This window comes from Sciurus vulgaris (assembly GCF_902686455.1).
Source record: "Sciurus vulgaris genome assembly, chromosome: 15".
NCBI lineage: Eukaryota > Metazoa > Chordata > Mammalia > Rodentia > Sciuridae > Sciurus > Sciurus vulgaris.
The window spans coordinates 14,804,906-14,826,937 of record NC_136476.1 but is presented as its reverse complement, the minus strand read 5'-3'; the positions used below and the strand labels follow the sequence as shown (position 1 = coordinate 14,826,937).

General features: G+C 35.3%; 1 protein-coding gene across 1 annotated transcript in view; it reads right to left on the bottom strand.

Moving 5' to 3' along the window:
- Positions 1-22,032, bottom strand: part of ALDH1A1 (aldehyde dehydrogenase 1 family member A1) — a 156,673-nt gene that overhangs the window by 109,522 nt on the left and 25,119 nt on the right. The window contains 1 exon segment of the mRNA XM_079112055.1: positions 19,742-19,842. The gene's annotated coding sequence lies outside the window, so the exon portion shown is untranslated.

The window sequence follows — 22,032 nt, the reverse complement described above, 5'->3', positions numbered from 1 at the left end:
TCTAAATAGTTTTAGAGCATAGTAAAGAAATGAAAGTTCCAATTTGTTCTATAAAACAAGAATAAGTTTAAATTTAATGAATAAACAGAAATTAATACTATAGGATAATATCACACATGTATATTGATGTAAAAATCTTAAATTATTAACAAATAGAATTCTACAGTACATATTTGAAAGTAAAAGTAGTGTATTACAATCAGATGAGGTCTATTCTTGGAATTCAAGGGTACTTCAATTTTTAAGTCAAATATTAACAAATGTAAGAAAAAGACTCATATAATAATTTCTAAAGGCATTTGACAAAATTAAACACCCATTCCTGACTAAACGGAGGCTCTCAATTATATATATTTAAATATATATATATATGTGTGTGTGTGTGTGTGTGTATATATGTCTGTGTGCTGTATGTACATCATACCAAAAGAGAGCATGACATTGTCTATATTATTTTATAGCACTCAAATGATTAACCTAAGATCCGTCAAGTCTAGTTATAGTTTCTTGTGTACAAGATGTTCTAGACTGAATTGAGCCCCTTCAAAATTTATAGGCTAGGCCCAGCATGGTGGCACACCCCTGCAATCCCAGCAGCTCAGAAGGTTGAGACAGGAGAATCACGAGTTCAAAGCCAGCCTCAACAACAGTGAGGTGCTTAAGCAACTCAGTGAAACCCTATTTCTAAATAAAATACAAAATATGTCTGGGGATATGGCTCAGTGGTTGAGTGCCCCTGAGTTCAGTCCCTGGTACCCTTTTCTCAAAAAGAAAATATATAGGTTAAAGTCTTAATTCCTAGTGTGACTGTATGCAGAGTCTTTGAGGGGATGACAGATAAAATGAGATCATATAGAATATGATATGTTGGAATAGTCCTCCTAATTCCAACAGGAGGACTGTCTTTAGAGGAAGAGGAAGAGACACTAGGAGGGAATAGGCCCAAAGAGAAGGACATGAGAGAACATAGCAAGAAGGCTGTCCATGAAGAGAGATACCTAACCAAAAATCAATCCTGCTGACACCTTCATCTTGGATTTCCACTCTTCCGAACTGTTTGTCATTTGATCTGAGGTGGTTTACTATGGCAGCTATAGCAGACTAATGTAGGATAAGAGCAACAAGCTGTCAGGGTGGTGGTGCACACCTGTAATTCCAGCAGCAATTCCAGCAGCTCAGGAGGCTGAGGCAGAAGGATCACAAGTTCAAAGCCAGCCTCAGCGACTTAGCAAGGCCCCCAGCAACTTAAAGAGACCCTGTCTCAAAATATACCATAGAGGAAAGGGCTGGGGCTGAGGCTCAGTAATTTTTAAGTTCCCTTGGTTCAATATCTGGTACCAAAAAAAAAGAAAAGAAAAAGAGCAACAAATTAAATAGAATCACAGGAAAGTGATAGACAAATCCAGAATATGGATATTTTACAGAAAGAGCCTCCAGGTTCCTTCAGCAGGCAATTGCCATGCAAAGAAAATAATACAGATAAAAAGCAATGTGTGGCCCTTATTGTGGCCCTAATTAGGATCCTGGTTTAGGCAAGAGTGCTAAGGGTCATTCTGGGGACAACTGAGGAAACTTGACTATGAACTGAGGATTAGATAACATTAAGAATATTTTATTAATTTTGTTTGGTGTGGAAAAAAATTGCGTGTAGGAAATGTTTACCTAAGGTGAACTTAAGGTACTTATATTTGGAGTTTCATGTCATCTAATTTACTTGAAATATTTGCAGGCATAGAAATCAGGAAAGAATAAAAAGATTCCAGAACTTCTAAAAGGTCTTAAACTATTTGTGAGTACACTTATATTAGGAGAAAATGTTCACAAAACGTGGCCAGTTGTTTCCCTCCCACTATAGCTCTCTCTCCTTCCAGCTTGGTCCCTTCTGAGCTTGTTCCATGAAAGAAGAGGTCAGAAGACTTTGTCAATCCATAATCAGTAGTGAGTTTTGGATTTTGGAAATGAAAAGGGAAATTACGTACTATATAACTTCAGACGCCAGGAATGACAAAGAATCCCTTCACTCAAGTTGACCTGAGATTGACCAACAAGGAATCCTCAAGCACTCTCTTCCCCCATGTCCCTCCCCTTTCATACCCCAGATGAGTTCTCCTCCCTGTAAGGAAGAATAACCTTTAAAAAATAGAAAGGAAATGATGGACCCCATTTGTTTACGATGAATCAAAATGTAGTCTGTTACAAAATAAAAATAAATAAAATGATTTTAAAAAATGGATCTTCTTACACATAATAGCTACAAACTGGAGAAAAAAAAAAAAAAACAAAAAAACAAAAAAACAAAACACAGAAGCAGTTGTCAGAGTAATAGAGGAAATGGAGAACACCAAGCAGTTCTGGAGGGAAGTCAAATCACGGATACAATCGACATGGGTGAGTTTCCCACGTACTATATGCAGCCGTAGGTGCACAGGCTAGTTAAAGCACTGTGGTTTCCTTCCTAGAGCAGTGAGGCGGAGACCCACCGTTGCTAGAGAATAAAAAGGGAACTCCAGGAAAACAGCTGGAGAAGGTGAGCTCCAAATTCTGTATGAAAACTCCGCCCAACTCTCTCACTGATCCCTGCATCTGGAATGTACGGGGCAGGCTGACACACACGCTGCCGCCCAACACAGTCAAGAGAGAGTTTTTCATGGTATTTTCAACAAATTTATTTCCTAATAGAACATAAGCAGTTCCTTAAGAGGAACAGAACAGGAAAGGAACTGATGAAGAGAGGAGGAGAAGAAAGGAGAAGACAGCAGAGGAGAAAAAAAGAGAGGAGTTAGAAGGCAAAAAAAAAAAAAAAAAAAAAAAAATACAATTCAAGTTGGCAATGCTATATTTTTCTTTTAAAATGTTGAATCCAGGTCTCGGTTTCTCAGATCTTTTGTATATTTTCAAAGGGGAAATTCAATATTAGGATATCTGGTTAGTTTACACTTTGCTATCCAAGATGTTTTGGAAGAGACTTTTAATGTTACAGGGATTCTTGTCATCCTTTCCTTATCACAAGTTTGGTTGCTGCTATTTTTTTGAGCATAGAAAGCTGAGTTTTGCCCAGCAAAACCAAACTAAAACATTGACTTCATTCAAGTGGTCTATAAAGTTGTAATACTGTTTTTTTCCTCGATTTATTCTTCTTTAAAGGAAATCTGCCTTTATCACTAAGTGGTTGTGACATCCTTTTATGTGTGGTAAAATCTCAACTAGCAAAGAATAAACACAATTAACACTGCACTAGGTTCTCTCTGTAGAAGAACTGATTACCTAGAACATGTGCGCCTGCTTTTAAAAACTATTTTCAATTTCAAGTCGGGTATTTTGTTAATCAATTGACTTGTAAGATTTGAGAGCATAATTTATGTTTATTCTAATAAATGTGTTTTTTTGTGCTTTTATTTTGGAAATTTTTATATCATTGAAGAAACCAGCGTTATTCAGCAGAATTACCATGACATTTGCACTGATTTGTGATAGAAAGAGAACCTAGGACTCCTGCTATCTGGTCATGTCCTTTTCTCTCTAGTATGCTGCCTTCTCTAATGATTTGGGTGGCACTAAGTTAAAGTTATCTTTGTTTTCTAAATGTATTGATTTCTGAAGTAAAATCAAATGAAATGAAAATAATAAGCTAAGACATTCACTAATATCCCTTGCCTGATACCTAATGCTAAAAGGAAATGTCTAGAGTCTGACATTTATTCTAGACAGTGAGATAGGTCCTGATGGGGGCAAGTTCTGGCCACTAAAAGAGAAACACAAAATGTTGGAGATCTTTTTGTTAGCTTTTCCTAAAACATGCCCCGTCATTCCAAACCCCAACGTTTATTTATCCATTTCATGAACTTTTATGATCCACCACGGTGGAGATACTGCGCTAGGTTTGAAGTTAATAAGTGTTGATGTTTCCTGTCTCCAGTCCAGCTGAATTTGAAGCCCGGAGAGCAGTAGTCCAGAGGGGAGGGAGCAGGGAAGGAAGAACAACAGATATTATTGGACAATGTGTTTTCTCCTTCCAATGTTCCAAAAATCAATACAGACTGTTTATTTGCTCCACTTGGTTTAAATTGTTACACTTTGCCTTGATTTATGCCTCCCTTTATTTTCACTCTGTCCAGTCTCATTCCCTTGAAAAGTACTTAGAACTCTAGTACATATAATTGGACTTGAAGTTACCAATACGATTTTTTTTTAGATAGAAATTCTTTTCTGTTTCATTGTCATGTATTTTAAACACCAAAGTGCCAATAAATTTGGTAATTTGCCCTTTAGATTTACTACCACAAAGGTCTCAATTTGATCAAATGTGTAGTTTTTCTATGCCAGAGCTTGTTGCTTTGTGTATTTGTTTTTTAACATGCTAGATTTGGGGGAGAGGTAGGGGTTATAGCCAAACAAACTTTATTGCTAATATCTGCCCTTCAGAGATTTAGAGGAGGAAAAAATGAGGATCTCCTATCTAAGAGGAGTTGTCTCTTCTCCACTCCAGGAAGGATTTGGCAATTAAATCTGATGACAGAGATGGGCAAGCAGATATATTCAAATAACCTACAAATCCTCAAGGAAGCACTTTTTAAATTTAAAAGAGAATTTAAATTCTCTTTTAAAATTTAATTTTAAAAATTGACAAATAATTGTATGTATTTATGGGCTATCATGTGATGTCTTGATATAAGTATACATTGTGGAATGATTACATCTCAATAAACAACAGATCCATCATCTCACAAATTTACATTTTTTGTGCTGAGAACATCAAAATATATTATTTAACAATTTAGAAGTATACAGTACATTTTATTTGCCGTGGTCAACTTGCTGTGCAATGGATCTTGAAAACTTACTTCTTGGATCTAGTTGAAACTTTGTATCCTTTGGCCAACTTCTCCCCATGCCCCTTTACCAGCCTTTGGCAACCAGCATTCTGCTCTCTACTTTTAGACATTTTTAGTTTCCACATCTGAGTGAAATCATGCAGCATATGTCTTTCTGTGCCTGGCTTGTTTCCCTTAGCCTGAGGTCCTCCAAGTTTATTCACGATGTCGCAAATGACAGAATTTTCATCTTTTTTAAGGATGAATAGTATTCCTTTGGGGCTATCTACAGCATTTTTAAAAATTCATCTGTGGGTGAATGTTAACTTAGATGCTTCCATATCTTGAATATTGTGAATATCACTCTAATAAACATAGCAGTGCAGATTATCTCTTTAACAAAACTAATTCCAATACTTATAATATATACCACCCGAGGTGGTATTATTGGATCATATTTTTAGTTTTGGATCATATTTTTAGTTTTTTGAGGGAGCTCCATGCTTTTCTGCATATGGATATACAAGTTTATATTCTAACATACTATTATCACAGAATTTTACTTACTCTTCAATTCTGCCCTTCCTTTTTAGGGTAATAAGCCATTTGGAATGTTGAATATTAGATTTTTCTTGAAAATTGTTTTGATGATTTTTTTCTATTTCAAAACAAATTTATTATACATGTTTTTTTTTACATGATGCTATAGGATACATATAGATAATAAAATACTTAGTGAAGCAAATTAACATCTATCATCTCACTTTTTTCTTTTACAAGAGCAATTAAAATCCACTTATTTAACAAAAAATCCCTAATCCAATACAGCTTTATTACGATGATATTCTTAGAATCCAAATAAGTTACAAAATTAAACCAAAAATAGGTAACAAATTATGAAGATTTGAATTCAAGTTTTGGGTAAGCTTCATGTTGGACACTAATTTCTTTTTTAAGTGGTGCATTGCAATTATACAAAATAGTGGGATTCATTGTGACATGTCTGAATGTGCACATAGTAAAATTCTAATTCTTTGAGGAAAGAAAAATTAGATAACATATATTAGGTTCTAAAGGAAAATATTCAAAGTTAATATGTCCAATAGGCAAAATTCTTGGACTATCTGAAGAAGTTCTAGGTACTTTCTAGCAAAAGAAAATGGAAAAATCCAGAGAACTAATAAAATGTTCAAAATATCTAAGAATTTCAGATGCAGTATAAATTAGTCTAATTAGTGAGTGCACTTTGGGCAAAATATATAGCTTGAGAAGGAATATGATAAAGATACATATTTATTTAGGTTATAAAGTTTCAACACAAATGTGTTTACTAGATTTCAGATTTGGAGAAATGTGAAATTTTCCTTCTAGCACTGAGTAAAAGAGAAAGGCTGTACGTGTCAATGGTAAGCATGTATAACTTTTACTCAGAAACATGAAGTAGAGTAAATGTATGAATGGATCTGGAGTCTGATGGGCAAAAACTGGTAATATCATCAAGTTACACTCAATTCTAATCTTTCAAAAGGACCTCGTGTGGCTTTGGTTATGGTCTGAACATTTGTGTTGCTCCAAAATGCATATTGAGAACCCACCCAACAAGGTGATAGTTTTAAGAGATGGGGCCTGAGGAGCTGATCTGCTCCTTTCATACATGAGGAAAGGACATTTGTCTTTTACCATGTGAGGATAAAGCAAGAAAGACAAACAAGCCCTCACCAAACATTAAATCTGACAGTACCTTGATCTTGGACTTCCCAGCCCCCAGAATTCTGAGAAATACATTTCTGTTGCTTATAAATTACTAAGTTTAAGCTATTTTGTTGTAGCAGCAGACACAGACCTAATACAACTTCAATGGGAAATAAATATACTGGACTTTCCAAGCATTTGATATTAAGAAGTTCTCCACTGTTCTGTTTTATAGAACATAATACATATAGGAAGTAGAGTGATATAAATAAGAGAGGGCCTGTGATTTCCAATCAATAGAAATGATGCTATGTGACTTCAAGGCTAGATCATCAGAACGTCCTCGTAGTTCTCTCAGGATGCTTGCCTTTCTTGAGTTGTGAAAAACCCAGGTCAAAAGAAAAATGTTCCATCTGAGATCTCCAGTTTGGGTCTCAACTCTTAGCCAACATCAACTCCCTACATGTAGGTGAACAAGACTTTAAGTGATTCCAAAGCCCAGCATCCAAGTGTTCCCACAGGCACTCCAGATCCTGGGGAAAGGAGACCAAACATCCCCATTGTGCCCTAACCTACTTTATGAAAAACAAAAACCAAGACAGATAAGAAATTACTGCTGTTATTTTAAGCCACTGAATTTTGAAGTTGTTTACTTTAAAAATTGCAAACCAGACCCAGGATGGGATTCACCTAGTTGGTGAATCTGGGGGAAGACATTTTCCTGGGTATAAATGGAAGAGGAGAAAAATTCCATCAGACTGAGGAGTAAATGAAAGTTTGACAGGAGGAGCAGTAAGTTTATGTAACTCTTTCAATAAATTTGTTTTTGAAGAGAGAAGGTATTTACCTTTCTCATTTCCTGAATAGAGAATAGCCAGTAAGGAATGTAAATCTTGAAAGGCATTTTTTTTTTTTTCAATAGGAGAATATTGACTATGTTGAAATAAAAGGTGACAGAGAGGTGGAAATGTTGAATGTTTATGTAAGAGAGAGAGAAAAAAAGAGAGAGAACTGAGTGAAAAGTTCCCCTGAGAAGGTGGAGAAGTGGGGAGTTCATTGCAGAGAAGAAGAACTAACCACAGATAAAAGAGGATCCCTCACTAGACAGGGCTAATGTTTTCTAGTCACAGATCTGCTGGTTAGTCCCTGAGTTGAGTAGTCATCCCTGGTGGTTCCGTTTTCTCTTCAATACAAAGGTGGCAAATTTGCTGCTAACAAAAAGAAAGTTACAGAACACCATAAAAGTGGTAAATATCTGTAGGAGTGAGAAAAGGAACTTGTTAGGGACAGGTAAAAAAAAAAAAAAATAAAGGCAGTACTGAAGGTTAGAGAGCCTCTATATTCCTGAAGTCTCATTTTAAATAGTTTTATTTCTGAGTGCTTTCCCCTTAGGACCCACTTCACCAGTGTTCTCTATCTAGGTAAATATGCATGCACTAATTTTTACATGCCTGTGCCTTATTTTATTTAATTAAGCTATTAAAGTCATGCTATTATGAAAACTCATAAATATGTGGTTTGAAATTTAAAGTTGCTTCAAATACAACACCATGTCCCCAGTTGATACACTGTTCATTCAATGGCTTAGTGATTAATTTTTGCTCAGCCTTGAACTAATGAGGTCTTCTGCACAGCTTCAAGTCTTCTGGAATTAGGTACTGAATAGGGTTCTGGAAACCTCCATTACGTGCATTGCACTGATCTCAGAGGAATTTGGGCAAATTGGGCTGCATTCCAGTGGCCAGTGCAACCAGAATTGGCCAATGCAAGTTTACGTAACTCCTATTATCACTGAACCATCTGAAGTTAACAGGAAGCCTCAAACTGTTCAGAGGGAATAGATCTATCCTTATCACAGTTCCCAGATTGCAACTGATGCATGGCTTCTTCTCATAAATCCTTTTACATATCACGCCCAGCAGCAATGGTTACAAGGAATAATTAATTCTGCTAGATTGACTCTTTTCCAAAATCCAGTTGTTTTCTTAGTTGTTAATGTGTAGACAATCTTGGGAAAATTATTTCAAACACCATGTTTTTGGCTGGTATGCTTTCGAAATCTCTGTGATTATTATAGTGAACATGGACAATGAATGCCACACATTTTTCACTAAGTAAGGAATTTTATTTATCTAACTTCATAACTTAATGTGACTTTGCAAGTATGACAAAACAAAAAAAATGATAAACAAAAGTGTTCTTTCATGACATTTTATTACATGCTAGCCAAAATCTGCTGGCTCAGAAACAGACTGCCAGATACAGAATTAGGCACAGAGGGCTTTCATGTGGACACCCTTTATATGGCACCCACCCTTTGCTGGAAGGAGTCACTGTGAGGAGAAGGAAAGCTGTTTCTGAAATCCAGGAACCACCTGGCACTATTACAAGGCTTTTCTACTGCTGGAAACTGGCGTGCCAATCTCAGCTAGGCCATTGCTTTCCCCTACTGAACATGTTATCAGAGAATGGCAAAATCAGAGAAGGCCACTGCGTGACTTTGATGGAGGAAAACAAAAAACAACAACCTTCTGTAATAATGTCTTCACATAAAAAAGCGAAAACATTGTCCAGACCACAAAAAAGGCCAAATAATATAAGGAACCACTACCTTTCACTAATTACAGCTTTTACTCTGCTCCATTCTTTTCTACTGCCTAGATCATAATGATTAAGTTTCCTAATCATAGAATTATCCCTACTTCCTGGTAGCAGCAGCCAATCCAGAACAAAAGAACTTGAAATCACCCCAAAATTACTAAACCTAACTCTAAATCTTCAAAGTACTTTCTTGCACTCTTCTACAGAGTTACCTCAGGGTTTCCCATGGTGCATGGTCTCCCTCATTGCAACAAGTCAATTAAGTCAATTGTGTTCTACTACATGCTTCTAGAGGGCTAGGAGTATGACTCAGTGATAGAGTGCTTGTCTAGCAGGTGCAAGACCCTTGGTTTGATCCCCAGTAAAATACACACACACACACACACACACACACACACACACACACAGAGTGTTCCTAGAGATCTTTGGCTGAAGAAATTTGACACATCTGTGGAATAAGCTAAGCATTTATGGGCCAAAGGAAAAGATGAATACTCACTAGAAGAGACAGACATTTTAAAGAACAGAGAAGTGAATTAGCAGTAATAGAAATTCCTCCAAGCACACAAAGGAAGAGTGAGATTTATATATATATATATATATATATATATATATATATACCACAATGGGATATTGTAAACTGGTGGGAATAGGGATAATCACCCATGCATTCATTCACTTATTCAGTCAGTCAATAAGAATTTACTGAGTGCCAACTATGTGCTGGACTTTTGATCCTGGGAATGCAAAGATCCTTCCTGGATCACAGAGTTTAAAGGCATCAAGTAGCCAGAATGAACATTAACCAAATAATTACAGAGTTAAGAATTGTCACTCTGACTGGTGCTCTGGAGAAAGGGTCCACCAAAGTGTACTAAAGAGGGAAGGTAACAGATGACCTTTCTGAGTAAGGGGGGCAAAGTTTAAAATCTGAAGAATGTGGAAGCGCTAACCAGTTAAAGGGAAGAACTGAGAGCATCCCAGGCAGAAAGAAAGACATTTGTGAAGGTAAAGACCGTGGTGGGAAAGAATGTAATAAGTACGAAAGTATGAGGTAGATGTCATTTTGATGGCAATGGCAGTGTGGCAGTGAGGATGCTCTGAAGTTGAGAATGGAGAGATAAGGAGGACTATGATATGTGTGCAATGCTGTAGGACAGGAATTGGCAAAGTACAGTCCATGAGTCAAAACCAGCTCATTGTTTGTACTTATAGATAAAGTTTTTTTGAAAAACAGAGATGTTGGTTAGGTTTTCATCACTGTGACCAAAATACCTGACCAGAACAACTTGGACTAGGAAAATTTTATTTTGAGCTCACAGTTTTAAGAGTTCAGTCCATGGTCAACCAGTTTCATTGCTTTGGGCCCAAGGTAACGGCAGAATATCATGGCTGAAGGATGTAGAGAAGGAAAGCTTCTCACTTCATGGTAACCAGGAAGCAGAGAGAGAGAGAGAGAGAGAGAGAGAGAGAGAGAGAGAGAGAGAGAGAGAGAGAGAGAGAGAGAAGGAGAAATCAGCTGTCAGGATGATTCCCAAGGGATGCCCTTAGTGACCCACCCTCTTCAGCCATGTCCCACCTTCTTTAGTCATGTCCCACTTGCCCACAGTTACCACCCAGTAACCCATTCAAACGATCAATTCATCAAATGGTGTAATCCACTAATTAGGTGTATGATTCTCAGAATCTAATCATTACACTCCAGCATTAATGCAGGGGGACACCTGCATGTCCAAACCATAACAAAAGCCATCTACTTGCTTACACCTTGCTTAAGACTGATTTTCCACCATAGCACCTGAACAGTTGCAAAAAAGACTGTCTGACCCTCAAAACCTAATATTTTTATAGGAAACATTTGCTGAGCTAATTATATGTTTTGCTAGGAGTTTTGTCTTAAATCAGTAATAGAATGCCATCAATAGAGAAGATGCCTCTGGCTATCGCATGGTGAACTCATTGAACAGGGGCCAGAGAATATGTGGGTTATGAGACACGGAGGCAGTACATCAGGTGAGAGATGAAGCTGTTTTAGGTAGTAATTTATTGTGGTTATGATCTGCATTTCCCTAATGGTTAGTGACATGGAGCGTATTTTATGTGATTGTTGATCATTGGTATATATTCTTTGGAGAAATACCCACTCAAGTATTTGGCCCATTTATAGAATTGGCTTGCTTTTCAATGTTTCTCTGTAGGAGTTCTTTACACATTGTGAATATTAACCCCCTATCAAATTTTTTATCTCATTCTTCAGGTTACAGTTTTACTTAATAATGATTTGCAAATATTTTTTCTCATTTTTCAGGTTAAAGTTTCACTCAATAATGTCTTTTGATGCCCAGAGATTAAACTTGATATAATCTAACTTATCTATTTTATCTCTTGTTGTACCCTGAACTTTTGGCTTCATAGGAAAAAAAAATCATAGCCAAATCCAATCTCATGAAGTTTTTCTCCTGTTTTATTCTAAGAATTTTATAGTTTTAATTGTTAGACTTAGGTCCTGGGCCTATTTAGAATTGATTTTTGCATATGGTCTAATGTAAAGAGCCAACTTCATAGTTTTGCACGTGGATATCTAGTTTTTCCATTAGCAGTTGTTGAAACAAACATTCTATGCTCTTCATGGTCTTGGCATATTTACTTAAAATCATTCACTATTTCTATAAGGGCTTAATTATGTACTCACCATTCTATTCCATGGGTTTATGTGCTTGGTTTATGCCAGCACCACACAGTTTTGATTATTATACCTTTGTAATGAGTTTTAAGGCGGTAATTGTGAGATCTACCACTTTGTTCTTTTTTCAATATTGTTTCTCTACTGTGTCCCTTGAGATCCCAAATGAATTTCAGGATGAATTTTTCTATTTCTGAAAATAGTACCATTGGGGTTTTGATAGAGATTGCTTTAAATCAGTATTGATATCTTAGCCATATCAGATCTTTAATCCATGAACACAGCTATCTTTCCTTTTACTTTATTTCCTTCACTTTCTTTCAATGACATTAATACAAACATCTTTTGTTGGTTAACTTTATTCCTACGTATTTTATTATTTTTGATAGCATTGTAAATGGAATTGTTTTCACGATATTCTTTTCATATTGTTCTTTGTTACTGTGTAGAAACAAAACTTATTTGTGTTTTGATTTTTTTATCCTGCAACAAGTGGAATTCACTTATTAGTTCTAATAGTTTTTGTATGTAAACTTTCAGATGGTCTATGTGCAAGGTACTATCAACGTGATGATAGAAATGATTTTACTTCTTTCTAATTTATATGCTTTTTCTTTTTTCTCTCTCTTTTTTTTTTCTTTTCTTCCTTTTTTTCGTAATTATTCTGGCTAGAACTTCCAATATCATGTTAGGCAAATGTGACAAAAGTAGGCATTCTTGTTTTATCTTGGAAGAAAAGTGTTCAGTCTGTTAGTAGTGAGTGTAATATTAGTTAAGTGCTTTTCATATACAATATTTATTATGTTTTAGTGGTTTCCTTGTAGTTCTAGTTTGTTGAGAGTTTTTAACATGAAAGAATATTGAATGTTTTCAAATGCTTTTTTTCATACCAGTTGAGGTGATCGTGAAAGTTTCATCCTTTTCAATGCAGTGTGTTCCATGGATTGCTTTCTGTGTGTTGAATCATCCTTGCATTCCAGGGATAAATCCTAATTAATAATAGTACATAAACCTTAGAAAATGTTATAGAATTCAGTTTGCCAATATTTTGCTGAAGATTTTTTTGCATCAATATTTATTGGGGGATATTGTTCTATAGTTAACTTTTAGTATCTTTGTCTCACTTTGATATCTGGATAATCCTGCCCTAATAGATCAGATAAGGAAGTGTGTCCTCATTCTTAGTTTTTGGAAGATCATGAGAATTGATATTAACACCCTTTAAATGTTTGGTAGAATTAATTGATAATGTCATCTTACCCTGAAATCTTCCATTTTGGAAGATATATTTTTCTATGAATCTAAATTCTTTTATAAATCTGTTCAGATTATTTTGTTTCTTCATGATTCATTCTTGGAAAATTGTATTTGTAGAATTTTCTTTTTTCTTTTCAGCTAGGTTACAGATTTTTTGATATAAAAGTCACATTTGTCATTTTGCTGTACTTTTATCTCAAGGTCTTGACCTTTGTTCTTTAAAGTCTTTATCTCTGTGTTGTCCAGTTTTTTGTGCAACATGTCCAGGACATTGACTCCTTACCAGCAAAACTGTGCTGGATTTACCTCAATTACTGTTTCACATCCACACCCAATACCTGGGCTTCTTCTTGAGCTGCTGTGCCTGCTACCTTGAAATTAATAATAGGGAGTTTGGGGTAAAGATGGAGAGTAGTAGTTGGTTAGCTGTATCCTCAAGAGGCAAAATAAGAGTGTTCCATGATGATTTGGATATGCGAAATAATAGAAAAAAGATCAGAGAAAACTTCTGGTTTCTACCTTGCATTACCAGAGAGAATGTATGCCATTCACCAAGGCAGGGGATGCTAGATAGAGGGCCAATGTTTTGTTTGTTTACTTTTACCCAAGGGAAAAGATGATGAGTAAAGTTTGTGTGTGTTAATTTCAAAGCTACTTTGAACAGCCCAAGAGAAGATACATAATAGACATTTGGATATACTGTTTGGGAGCTTAAAAATGAATTCAAATTACATATAAATTTGCTTCCATGGGTTAGAAATAATAGAAGCAACCCAAGGTGATAAATTAAGATCCAAGTCCAGATCAGGATTATTCTGAAGGAACTAGATAAGAGTACCTTACAGAACCTTGTCTCACTGGAATATGATTTCCCCAACTAAAGGTGGGGAAACTAGAGAATGACATGTATTTCCTACAGGCAGTTAGCAAATGGACACCAAAGAGCAGGAGGAGGGAAATATGTCCCACTTGAAGACAGACTATTTATTCTAAGATGTAAAGAAATAGTCAAGTTGCAGGACCATTCGTGGATAAGAATTTCAATAGCAATCATCTCACCCACTCCAGGTCCTGGGATGACTCAAGGTTCTCAACAAACTTACCAATCAGATAAAGTGCTTCTTTATCCAAGGGAGAAAAGTCCAGGTAGAGAGGGGACAGGAAGTGTATTTCTAATGTGGTTCTCTGTTGGGGAATGGAGACTGAAGTACCATACATTTCCTTTCGGGCAGTGTGAGGTCAACAGGTGAGGTGTGGTGGGGTGGGTAAAGGCTACCCTTTAATAAAAGATAACAAAATCATAAGCAGATATTTGGGTTCAAAATTATTTTTGTTATATGCTGATTTTGGAAAGGAGAAACTAAGGAACGAAAGTTAAATACAAGAAAAATATCTATGCAATTAAATTTTAAGAAGCAAAGTTGGCAGGGAGGGATATATTTTAAGAAGATTGCCTAGAAGTAATTTCCCAGGGCTCAGCTATTCTTGTTTTCTAAGCTGGTGGAAGGGAAAACTTTCTGAGCCTGAGCTTTATGGTCAATAATAAAGTTTTGGATGCTTTTATCTTGTTCAGACATTCACTGAGGTTAATAGATTTTATGTAATTAATGTACTCAGAAATATGGCATAAAACTATTTTTTATCACTCCTGCAAAACAAATGCATTCTTCGCTAGTCATTGTGCAGTATGGAGTTATTCTTAGAGCTCAGTTTTGAACTCTTATTATTATGCTGGTTAATCACCTATTGATTATATTTCCAGAGGAAAAAATAATGGATTTCTTTGTTATAAAGTCCAATGGCCTTTTGTAAAAGTAACATTTTCTTTCCATAGTAATGCTAATATGGATTCTCATTTATTTATAGCTTTGGAGAGCTTCATACTTGCATTGATATAAATATGTAAATTTATATAAATATATATATATATGCAAGAGGTTTTTACATAAATTAAACTTCTACTATATAGTATTATCATTGTTATCCTTTCTATGTTATTATTATTTAACTTGTTTCCTTCACTCAGTGCAGAGTCTTCTTATGAGAACAGAGAAATCTACTTGGTTAACTTTAACAACTGCAAACTAATGGTACTGTTTTTGGATTTATGGTTCTTTTTAGTAATTAGAACCCAGCACAACATTTTTTAAATAATTCTTAGCACAGTATTTGTAGACTTGTGAAAAAAACATTTTAGCTCTATGTTTAAGTTTTTAATATTAAGATCATAAGAGAAAATGGAACATCATATGAAGAGTATTGGACTAGAACAAAACCACAAATTTTTATACTAGGAGATTATGGCCTACATTATTTCAAATATCCTAACTTTAAAATTGTATAAATGTACATTTTCGGAACTCCTGCTCTTTGTTAAAAATGCATCCTGCTTGGCAAGTAGTGAATATCCAACTACGTTGAACTCTACAGGAAAACTGAAGGACAAAAATAAATGTTACCTCCTGCATGTGTCAGAATTTCATTGTAGGGTCATTTCTGGTTTCCCTTTGAAATATGATTTTCAACAATAAATATTTTCCAAAAAATACTGATACCATTTAAGAGATCCATTTCATTGAAATTCGGAGTTAAGAATCTAGGTGAGAATTAATTTGGGAAACACACATAGAAGAAAAAATGACAAACATAGAAAAATTCATGAGAACAAGTATGGGTGAGAATCAAATATCTGGGTGGGTGCGGTAGGAGAATTGAACTATGGAGTGATTCTGGTTCCTGGCAAAGAACTGCTGCTCCCCCTTGTGGTGAGTGTGAAAAATGGACATCCCGCTAAAACATTTCATCCTAGACAGAAAATGATACCCAATCTATTTGGATTACCATAATACACTGCTTTCATAAAATAAAAGGCAACCACACACTACCCAAGGGATGGTTCTATCTATGGTATAGTCACCAAGAGAAAAGAGCAGATGATGCTACGTCATTCTTGCCTCATGTCTCTTGTCTTTTGTGGTAGACAGAGCCCAAAAAGCTGACTATGGTCAACTCTTTTTAGTGGTCAGTCAACACATATTTAACAAAAATAAGCTTGTTTGCAACCATTTTGTAAGATTGAATAGAATGCAAACTGATTTAAGATAGTCTTCTCTTGAAATAGTGCCATTCAATTGGGAAGGTTAAATGCAACCACAGTTTTAAGATGGTATATTCTGTGTCATACTGGATGACTTACAGAGGGAAGATGTAGTGATTAGAAAAGAGTCAACATAGGTGAAAGGCTTTTGCCCTGGAACCTGAAAGGGAAGGGTAGGTCAGGTAGGGATGGAATCAATCAAGTAGAAAAGCATAAAGAACTGGAAGTTAACCAATACCGCTACAGTGCAGTATAGTCTTAAGGCAAGAAAGAACACTTGAAGCCAGATTTAGCAACCCTGAGCTAAGTGCTTTAGAGTTTATTCCATTTATTTTATAGATGAATAATTGTTCAATGTGTTGAATAGACAAATAGCATATGGTGAATAGTTCAGGAAGTTTGATCTGGAAAATTGTATGTAAGGCAATTCCCTTAAGTGCATGTAAATTTAAATGTTAAGAGTTGTAATTATGTAAAACAAATTTGTGCCTCTCCAATCCATTATTCATTGTTGTCTTACTCTGCTTTTTTTCTTGTAATATATCATTGCCTGACATTACATTATTAGGTATCTGTTTGTTTCTTTGCTTGTATCACTCACTGACTACAAATTCCATGGATAGACTCTGATACTTTTGTTTACTGTTGTTTCCCTCTAACTCTTAAGACATTTGAGAAGCAACTGGTGAACACTTGATAAATGTTTGTTAGTATTATAAATAATCTAAATCAAAAGACAAGAGACACGAGGCAAGAATGACCTAATGTTCAGCTGTTCACATGATACATCTTGTCCTGGGGTAGAAGGAGAGCAAATAAAGGGACACTGATATTTTGAATAATGAAGAAACTAGACTTGATAACACACTGAATATTTCTGGAAAGAAAAGGAGCAATGTAAAAATGCAAAGCCTTCAAAATTACGCACCTGGAGAATAGTGGTAGCATTTTAAAACAATGCACATTGGCTAGATGACAGATTATGCTCCTGACACAAAGATTCTGAGTTGAGGGACATTTAGAGATCTGAGAGTAGAATTCGAGAGGCAGGTCAGAGCTGGATATTTTGCAGCATGGTAGAGATGATAGCTAAGACCTTGAGCTGAGATAAGATCTCAGTGTGCTAACGTCTTGATAAAATGAGGAAGAGGACAGGGAACTGAACCTTTAGCTATAGAAGCCATTTTCAAAACTGATTTTCAAAAATGCCTATTCCTTTTTTCCAGATTATTTCTTTGATATTTTATTATTTGAATTTTCTTCAGAAATTCTGGATAATAACCCTTGTCCAATGTGTAATTTGCAAATATTTTCTCCCAGTCTGCATTTTTACTCAGTTGTTTGTTTCCATTGCTGAGCAGTTTTGTTTTGTTTTGTTTTGTTTTTTGTGGGGATTACCAGGAATTGAACTCAGGGGCACTCAACCACTGAGCCACATCCTCAGCCCTATTTTGTGTTTTATTTAGAGACAGGATCTCACTGAGTCGCTTAGCCCTTCACTGTTGCTGAAGCTGGCTTTGAACTCACAATCCTCCTGCCTCAGCCTCCAGAGCTGCTGGGATTATAGGTGTGGGCCACTGTACCTCGCAGTTGTTTAAAAAATTGATGTCATCTCATTGGTTTATTTTTGTTCTTTTTGTCTGTGCTTTTGAGATTTTATCTAAAATGTCATTAACCAGAAGAATGTCATATAGTATTTCCTTATGTTTTCTTTTAACAGTTTTATAATTTCAGGTCTTAAATTTGTCTTTAATCCACTTTGAATTATTTTTATGTGTATGGTGAGAGATAGGGACTTAGTTTCATTCTACTGCATTTGGATATTTAATTTTCCAACCATCATTTATTAGACTCTTCTTTCTCCATTGTGTTTTTGGTGACTTTATCAAAACTCGGTTGGCTGGAAATGTCTGGGTTTAGTTCCGGACTCTATTCTAATATGTTGTTCTATGTGTTTGCCCTTGTGCCAACATCAAGTGGGTTTAGTTATGATAGCTTTATGGCATATTTTAAAGTCAGGAAATAAAACCTCTACTTGTATATATTTCGCTCAAGATGAATTTGGTTATTTGAGGTCCTTTATGGTTTCATATATATTTTTTTCTCTGTTTCTGTAGAGAATGACACTGGAAATGGGTGAATAGCAATGAATCTGCAAATCATTTGGGGTAGATGTTGGTCACCTTTCCATCACCATGAAAAATACCTAAGATAATCAACTTAAAAGAAAGAAAGATTTATTTTTTTTTGCTCATGGTTCCAAGGTCTCAGTCTATGATTGGCCCAGCAGCTTCTGGCCCCATGGAGAGGAGGGACATCATGGCAGTGGGAGTATGTGGCAGAGGGGGCTGTTCATCTCATGTTGTCCAGGAAGCAAAGACAGAGAGGAGCCAGGGTCACAATATTACCTTCAAGGGCATGGTGCCAGTGACCTCAATTCTTTCCACTAGGCCTGACTTCCTACAAATTTCACCACACACCACACCTGATAGTGCCAAAGGATGGTGACCAAACCGTTAACGTGAATCTTCAAGGGGCATTCAAACCACAGCACAAAGGACAGACATTTTAATAATATTCATTATTTCCATCCATTAGTGTGGATATCTTTTTATTTATTTGTATCCTCTTCAATTTCCTTAGTCATTTCCCCCAAAATATAAAAAAAAAAATCAAATACATGATATAGATGCTCAACACCACTGTCAGAGAAATCAAATCAAAACCATCATGCAATATACCTTATTCCAGTTAGCAACACTATTATCAAAAAGACAAAGGATATCAGAAGTCAGTGAAAATGCAAAGAAGGAAAACTGTTATGCCCCGCTGGGAAAGTAAATTAGTAAGTTATAGACAATAGTATGGAGTTTCCCCCCAAAATTAAAAATAAACTGTAACAAGATTCCATAATTCCACTCCTGGGTATATATCTAAAGGAAATGGAATCAGTATGTTAAAGAGGTATCTGCACTTCTGTGCTTATGGCAGCTCTATTCACAATAACCGAGACATAGAATGTACCTAGGTGTCCATCAAACAATGAATGAATAAAGAAAACATGGTACATATACCCAATAGAGTACTATGAAGACTTAAAAGAATGAAATCCTGTCATTTGCAGCAACATGGATGAGCCTGGAGGATATTAGGTTCAGTGAAATAAGCCAGGCACAGAAGGAGAAATTCTGAATGACCTTACTCATGTGGAGTCTAAAATAGCTGAGCACAGAGGAGTGGTTACCAGAGAGAAGGGAGAGCAGAGAGGCATGTAGAAGTTGTGCAATAGGTACTATGTTACTATTGGTGAGAAGAAATAAGTTCTGGTGTTTTAATGCACACGAGGGTGACTATAGCTAATAATAATGCATTGTGAATTTTAAAACAGTAATGCACTGTATATTTTAAAAGAGTTAGAGGAGAGAGTTTTGCATGTTTTCACAACAAAGAAACATTAAATGTTTAAGGTGATAGGTATGGTGATTACCCTGATTTTCTCATTTTATAATGCATTCGTACATGGAAGCATCACATTGTACCACATAAACATGTACAACTACATGTCAAAAAAATAAGAATGAAATAAGAAAAATGACTGACCTTGGGTATTGTGGTCCATTCAGAATTTTTTATTTGTCTCAAACATACATCTTGCATTCTGAATAATATACATGATATGAGGATTATGAAGAACTCACAATCTAGTAGGGAGATAGAACAAAAGAAAAATATTTACACATATGAGCCATCTAAATGAATAAGCCACTCAACCTTCAGTTAAATGTAAACCTCAAGTTGCCAGATCTTACAATCTTTCAGGAAAAGCTGAGTTTTTATATAAGAATTGCTAATTCCTAAATATAGGGCATTGATTAAAATGTGTGAGCCAAACTAAACATGTTTGCTTGCCAGATTTAATTTGAAGTCTGTCCTATTATAATCTCAATCAAGAAGAAATTTTATATACTTCTTAAACCTTAAATTGTACAATCTCAGGGGGAAATTGATTTTAGTCCTATGAGAATCAGATCAAACAATTTCTTAGGAAGGAGTGTTTTTGAAAAGTTACTGTATACTGGTAGGATACTCTTTTAGTAAGACCTTAATCATTTATTTATTTTTCAAATAATTAGAGAATTCAATATATAATGGTGTGCAAACTAGACAAATCAATATTTTAAGGGAACTTTTTATCAAGTAGGAAAGGTGCAAGATTCTTACCTATTGAAGGAAAACCTTATATAGTTAAAATAAATAAATAACTGGTATATTGACTGAAACTGCTTTTATTATTAATGAAAAAGTAAGTGGTATGGGAGACAATTTTTAGTGTAGCATTTATCTGTATGTATTACTTGGGAAGGGGGAATAGACATGACAAAAATGGCCCCAGAATATCTACTATGAGTGTAGAAAAAAGCAAACAAATGAAGAATATAACATATAACATTTTTATCTGTAGGAAAAAATAGTGAAAAACAAATTTGAAACAAAGACTGCTTAAACCAATAGCTTTCAAGATTTCTTGATTATGTGACAATAAACTATTTTCCTTTTCCATACTGTATAGAAAAAGGAAACTCACAATGATGTATGCACAAACACACACACTGACAAAAGACAAAATTACAACTCTAATTTGGCAGGTCTTAATTGGTTGTATTTGCGATTCTATAATCAGAAGCAGTCTAAATGGTTCAGAATGCTGTGCTCCACCAAATAGGCAGGTTATATTTATAGTCAACACAAAGGAAATGACATACAACAAAAGTGAGCTACAGAGACAGCTCTACCAGTTACAACTGTCACCTGACTGACTTGGACATGGTATGTACAGGTAGCCACTTACGGCTGGTTACAGAAGTAGCATGCAGCCTGCACATCAAGTTAGATTACCATTTGCTACATGTAGAGAAACCTTTAGGTCCAACTTCAGATAGGCACAGAGGTATCTTTAAAATAACCTAATTACACATACAGCAAAACTAAAATTTCACATTAATATTTACATTGACTATGACATCTTGAAATATTTTCTCATCTTGCTTCATTTCATTTTTTAAAGTACTGACCATGACTTGCTAATGAGCTAAACCCACATCTTTGAAAACGGTGGGCTGAATAAAATAACCATGTGGTCACTTGCTCCTTACTTCTTCTCAGCAGGCCATAGGTTTTCCAGGCCTTGGTATTGAAAATGTACAGTAATATATGAGATATGCATATTTCTTATGTTACTTAGTTGACAAAATTGAATCATTTCATTATATATTTATTCTTTTCAATTTGATATCACTTTGTATTTAAGAACTTATCTTTATTTCCAGGACTTCTTAATTTTATCCATACAAATCAAGCTAATCATGATTTTGAAAAAGAATAAACTGAAAATTTAAAGTACAGTGGATTCCATATAAATTAATGTTACTATTTATATAACTTATGTTTGCATTTATGCAGTGTACTCATGACCAAACGATAACTTATAGTATTAAAAGCACGTGGTAATAGTGATTTTAGAAATTATTAGCCTAATGTATATTGAGTTTTGAAAATACATAGGTTATTTTTTAGGGTTTTTATTATTACTATTGATTCATGGTACTATTTATTTTTCAAAATACTCTTTAGTTGGATTTTAAAATAATTAGGAGAATAGATTATTATACAGAATCACTTTCTGTGTGCAAAGCTTTCAGGAGTTAAATTTCTGGAATGTAGGGGAGTTTGATTATAAAGTTTATATTATATTCTTTAGAAAATTGCTTGTGTAAATTGAAATATTATGGAATAAAGCTGGGCACAGTGGCACACGGCTGTACTTCCAGCAGCTCAGAGGGCTGAGGGAGAAGGATGAAAAGTTCAAAGCCAGCTTCAGCAAGGCCCTAAGC